Source organism: Puntigrus tetrazona, chromosome 15, assembly GCF_018831695.1.
Source record: "Puntigrus tetrazona isolate hp1 chromosome 15, ASM1883169v1, whole genome shotgun sequence".
In the NCBI taxonomy this organism is placed as follows: Eukaryota; Metazoa; Chordata; class Actinopteri; order Cypriniformes; family Cyprinidae; genus Puntigrus; species Puntigrus tetrazona.
In genome coordinates, this window is record NC_056713.1 from 4870806 (window position 1) to 4877133 (window position 6328).

At 43.2% G+C, this 6328-nt stretch overlaps 1 pseudogene; it reads right to left on the reverse strand.

Annotated features, from left to right (window-relative positions):
- Positions 1-890: 890 nt before the first annotated feature.
- On the reverse strand, positions 891-4782 carry LOC122359325 (annotated as a pseudogene).
- Positions 4783-6328: the final 1546 nt, after the last annotated feature.

The following is a 6328-nucleotide window of genomic DNA, read 5'->3' on the forward strand; positions in this document are numbered from 1 at the left end:
ACCATTCTGTATGGATGGGGTTTTAGTTCCTTGCCGCTGTCACTTCTTGGCTTGCTTTGTTGGGGACACTTAATTTCTAGGGATTATTGTTGATTTGATTACAGAGACCGTCCTGCATTTAATAACAAATTGTTCAATCTCGTTATCATACATCATTGTATTCTGCTATTGGATACTGTTCAGTGCTTTGATACAATCCGTGCTATATAAATAAAAGTGATTGATTAATTGATTGATTAAAGGTTGTGGCTACTGATCAGTTGTAGTTTCATTTCTATCTCTTTCATTTCATCACTAGCTGAATTCACTCGTTAGTGTTCCATTCTCTCTCTCAGATGGGTTATATTAGCCTCTTATTGTTAATTCACAGGACTACAAGGATACTTTCTGTAAAACAACAAATAATACCCAGAATGCATTGTTTTATTTATAAATTCCACAGTCTTATATGCCTGTTTGCAGGCCAATACATGTTGTTGAACACACAAATTAAATATATCCATACAAAGAAAGTTAATGTTTAAAAAAAGTCCCACATTTTTGTTATAATAAGGTTTAGAATTACTATTTAGTAGTATACATACAAGTGCACTCAGGAATGGTCCAAGAGACACAGTTAGCCTCAGTAAGGGCCTAATTATCTTATGTCCATGTTATTTAGTCTTTATTCTCAAATGATCACAAGTAATGTCATAGCCATATATGACAAATTACATCATCCAATTGCTGTTATACTCAAATGTTTTGGCTTTATTTAATGTATTAATTGTACATGTTTATAATGACTGAGAAAATCAAGGTTGCTGTCTTTACTTCTGAATGGAATGAACAGCCATTCATCTTTTTAAAGGAAATACATTTGAATTGTTTATGAACTTAAAAAATGTTTGTCTTATTTCTTTTATTCTCCATCCATAGATTAGTGGGTGTAGACAGCTTGGGAAAAATAAATAGATGATGCTTATAAATATACGCAGGTTATTGGAAGAAATGTTATTCCTAATTCTATATGACAAATATGAAATCAAAGCAGTTGTAAAACTAATTGACAAGACAATTAAGTGAGTAATGCATGTGTTAAATGCCTTCATGTGAACTGTTCCAGATTTTAAAACAGAGAAAAACATTACAGCATAAGAGACAGTAATGAGAATAAAATCTGCCGCTGCTATAAAGAAAGCAGCCAGAAGTCCTGTAATATTATTAATGGTTGTATCTTCACATGCTAACTGAACCAAGGCCATGTGTTCACAAAACAGTGATCAATAACATTTGTTGCACAAAATGAAAGTCTTCCAGCCAGAGAGACCATGGTGACAATCAAGAGCCCATTTCTGATTACTGGTGCAAAAAACAAACTTTATAAAGTTAGGGACTTCCATGTATTTATGATAGTAAAGAGGTTTGCATATTGCAAAGTAAGCGATCAAGTGCCATCCAAAAAGCAAAGTAATTTGCATTGCTCCAACAAAATGAATGCCAAACATTTGTATCAAACAACCTGTTAGAGATATATCATTCCAACTGAATAAAAAACTAAGAAGCATGCTGGGTACAAAAAATATAGGCATGATCAAATCGGCACCTGCCATAACACCTATTAGAATATACATGGGAGAATGCAGAGACTTTTGAGTTTTGATCAAATAAATAAGAATAGAATTAGCTGTGATAGCCAGTAAAAACATCAGAAAGAAAGGGATAAATAAAAAGGCCTCCATTCTTCGAGGCTGTAGAAACCAATTAATCTGAACTCAGTGAATGAGACATTTTGTGCAGAAAGATTTTTCATCTTAAAAAAAAACAAACCTTTGTATACAGTATATTGTTCGCCAAATGAACCTGATGAAAATAAAAGAAATTTTGCAGAGAACATTGTTTTATTACAGTAATATAATTAATAATTTACCAGCAATTGTAAAGTCTGTAGTGTGAGGCTAAATAATTTTCTGCTAATAGTTAACAATAATAATACTAATAATAGTACTACTAATAATTATAACAGCAAGAAGAAGAATCATTCATAGAACTTTACCTTTTGTTTGTTTATGATTGTTACTGTGATATGAATTTGACTAAAAAACCTTGACACTTCAGCAAGACAAATGAATGACTCACTACAGAACAAACATACAAGTAATATATAACTGAATAAAGCATTAAATCAACCTGTTACACTCCTGAACAGTTCATTAAAAGCTTGGTCTCTAAATACAAAGTGTTGTGTTCCCATGAGTCTGTTTGTTCCTCCCCACAGAGAAATAGAAGCTGCACTCATTTTTGTCGCATCATAGGACTGTTTCTGTTTCAGATTGTTTTCTAAATTCTAGATTTTGTTTTGTGACCAACTATAAGCAGCGGGTGCAGCGCATATTCAACTTTTAAACCTTGGGCCGAGTGTGACTGTTCTGCTCCAAAGACGATCTGCGAGTGTTGGATCTGGCGTTTCAGCGGAGAGTCGTTTTCCTGCGTCAGGTGGATTGCCACAATCAGGCTGCACTACCCCCTTTTTGTGTGCAGGCGGCCATCTCCTGTTGCCTCAACACCAACTAAAACTAAAGACCTAGCTCACAGGCTGGCTCGTGTTTCTGGATGTGGTTGTTACCTGGCGCCGGGTGATGGTCCGCGATCGCTGTCTCACGTGTCTGGGCCTTAAGCACGCTGAGGTGGCTTTCGTGGGTGAGTCATGCTCCCAGTGCGGGAGGATGACCATTTAGGAGTTGTGGACCAGACTTTGCTTCCTGCGTGTCTTCCACGAGAAGTCGCGAGGCTGCCCTTGCTCTGCTGAGAGAACAGAGCGTTCACATCCTCAACTTCCTGGGCGATTGGCTCATTTTGGCTTAGTCGCGGGCTCCAGTTGTGCAAACACAGGGACCTGGTGCTACAGCACCTCAGTCAGTTGAGGTTTCAGGTCAACCAGGAGAAGAGCAAACTCTGTCCAACACAGAGGATCTCTTTTCTTGGGATGGAGCTGGATTCGATCGAACAGATGGCTTGCCTCACACAGGAGCGTGCGAATCAGTGTTGAACTGCTTGAATATGTTCAAGGGCAGGATGGCGGTCCCACTGAAATATTTTCAGATGCTCCTGAGGCATATGGCAGCGCGCGCCGCAGTGATGCCACTGAGACTACTCCATATGAGACAGCTTCAGCATTGACTACGATCGAGTCCAGAGGTGGGCGTGGCAGCGTGGCACTCACCGGGTTCAAGTAACACCCGGCCTGCCGCTTAACCTTCACCCCGTGGTCAGACCTCTCATTCCTTTGGGCAAGTGCCTGGAGCAGGTCTCCAGGTATGCCGTGGTTTTCACGGATGCCTCCAACACCGGCTGGGGGCCACATACAGCGGTCATGCAGTTTCAGGGTTTGGATGGGCCCTCAACTGCAATGGCACATCAACTGCCTAGAGTTGTTGGCAGTACATCTCGCCTAGAGGCGTCTCAAGATCCGCCTTCGAGGCCAGCATGTACTAGTCCACACAGACAACATACCGACCGTTGCATACATCAGCCGAGAAGGTGGTCTATGCCACCGTCGTATGTCTCCAACTAGCCCGCAACCTCCTCCTATGGGTTGGGAAGTTTCTGAGAGTAAACTTTCGCCATTCACATTCCAGGAGTGTGCAACCAGGCAATAGCGAGCTGTCATGAGCTGCACTACCTGGAGAATGGAGACTCCATCCCCAGACAGTTCAGCCCGATTTGGGAATGTTTTGGAGCCACTCAGGGTAGACCTGTTTGCCTCTCAGAGACTCCCCATTGCCAGTGGTTTTCTCCTGACCGAGGGACACTCGGCATGGAGCGCACTGGCTCACAGCTGGCCGCGTGGTCTTTGCAAGTATCACGTTTCCCAGTGAGCCTTCTTGCACAGACACTGTGCAAGGTCAGAGAGGACAAGGAACAGGTCCTGCTAGTAGCACCCTACTGGCCCCACAAAGACCTGGTTCCCAGAACTTGTGCTCCTCGTGACAGCCCCTCCTTGGCCAATTCCTCTGAGGAAGGATCTTCTGATTCAGAGGCAGGGCACCCTTTGGCACCCGTGTCCAGACCTCTAGAATCTCCATGTCTGGTTTCTGGGCCCGGGACACGGAGGCTCTAGGTTGACACCATTTCTTTGGCTAGAGCACCGTCCACGAGACCGGCCTATGCCTTGAAGTGGATCCTGTTCATCAGTGGTGTTCTTCTCAAGAGAAGACCCCGAATTGCCCCGCTAATTGCTGACAGCACTGCAGCAGGCTCCATTTGAACCTTTGCCAGCAGTTGAGCTAAAGTTCTTGTCTATGAAGACACTGCTCCTGCTCGCATTGGCCTCCATCAAGAGGGTAGGGGACCTGCAGGCTTTTTCAGTCAACGAACCATGCCTGCAGTTTGGGCCAGCGGATTCGCAGAGTAACACTGAGGCAGCGGCCGACTACGTGCCCAAGGTTCCCACTACCCCATTCAGAGACCAGTTGATGAACCTTCAGCGCGCAGCCCCTGGAGGAGAGCAGACCCAGCCCTGTCGTTGTTTTGTCCCGTCTGAGCACTAAGATGCTATGTTGACCAGACACAAAGCTTCAGGACCTCAGACCAGCTCTTTTGTTTGTCATGGAGGCCGGCAGAAGGGAATCGGTCTCTAAGCAGAGGATGGCCCACTGGAAAGGCATACCCTGGCCTACCGAGCACAGGTATGCCCTGCCCCCTCAGGTTATGAGCACACTCAACAAGAGGTGTTGCATCGTCCTGGGCGTTGGCTCGTGGCGCCTCGCTTTGTAGAGCTGCTGGCAGGGCAACCCCTAACATGTTCTCTAGATTCTATAGCCTCGTGTGGAACCGGTATCCTCCTGTGTTCTCGCCTCATGCGGGTAGAAACACAGAGAGGCCCGGTTTTGGGTCGGCTTGTTAACTGCTCCAGGCGTCCATACAGTAGACCCTGTCGAGCTCCTTCATTCCCTTGGCAGCCAGATGTGGCGTAACATCTGGCGCCAGGTCTCGATGAATCCGTGAGAACCGTGCCCAAGTACCCAAAGTACCCAAAGAGGGTGCATATTCCATAAGCAAACTGAAATATTGTCCATATGCGTATTAGTTCTGAGACCTCCTCTGAAAGCTGGACTTCTGCCGTCCTGTTCACCAGTGTTCCAGTCTTACGAATGGGTAGTGTTTACAAGAGTAACGTGCTTCTGGGCTCCTGCAGGTTGCACTAGAAGAGGCTGGCGTCCATGGTGTTTTAGTAGAGATCCCAATTCATCGGTTATCAACGTGAGTCGGTGTGACCGACTGAATGGGAACATCTCGGTTACATATGTAACCCTTGTTCCCTGAAGAACACGTTAGCGAATGCCAATCTTCAATTGGCTCGTTTAGATACATTCAAGTAGATTGGTCTCTCGAAAGCGAAATCCCAATTACCGTTGGTCATTCGGCGTGAAGTCTCCTTTTTTCCTTCTTCAGGGAGCGAGGTTACATACGTAACCGAGGCGTTCTTCACATTAGACACATTATTTAAAACTAACTAACTAATGCTGCTACTTAAATTACATGTATTTACTGATTACGTCCACTAAATGATTATGCCTGAAAACACTTTTTCCTAATTTTATCAACTTATCCAGACAGATTTGTATGAAGCAGCTCCACAGAGTACCATTTGAACAAAATTAAAAAGTGCACTATGAATATGCAGGTAAGCGACCCATTTGTGTCGCTAGTACTGTAATACAATCTGTTGTGATTGGTCTAACTTTTCAAAAAAAACAACAACTCTGTGCCATTGTCAGTGTTCCAGGACAACGTGGTGGCGACATCACATTGTGAGCAGCCATTGGTCATAGAGGTGTTCATAATACCATTTGGTCCTTACAGTACTACCCACATTATCTCCTTCCTTTTTACTTTTGCATGATATTCTCATTCCCAGTGACCCCTGATATGAACCAGACCAGTTGAAGTTTGCTGTCATCTGGGACAATGTAAGGTTCCATCAAGCTTTTCTGGTCTGTAACTGGTTCATCCACAAGTTTGATGCTACACCTGCCTCTATATTCTTCATTTCTGAACCCCATTGGAAGTTCTTTTCAGCATGGTGTTGCATTTTATAGGCTGAAAGTTATAGGAGCCAGCCCCACCAACACATATCCCTTCTCTAGTAGGCCTGTGTTGTGGCCATACCAAATATGAGGAGGTGATGCAGATTATTTTTATTACAGTAATACAGTAAGTCAGTTTACAGTATCTTATATATATATATATATATATATATATATATATATATATATATATATATATATATATATATATATATATATATATATATATATTTGTATTTTACTGTTAATCCCAAAGCCAT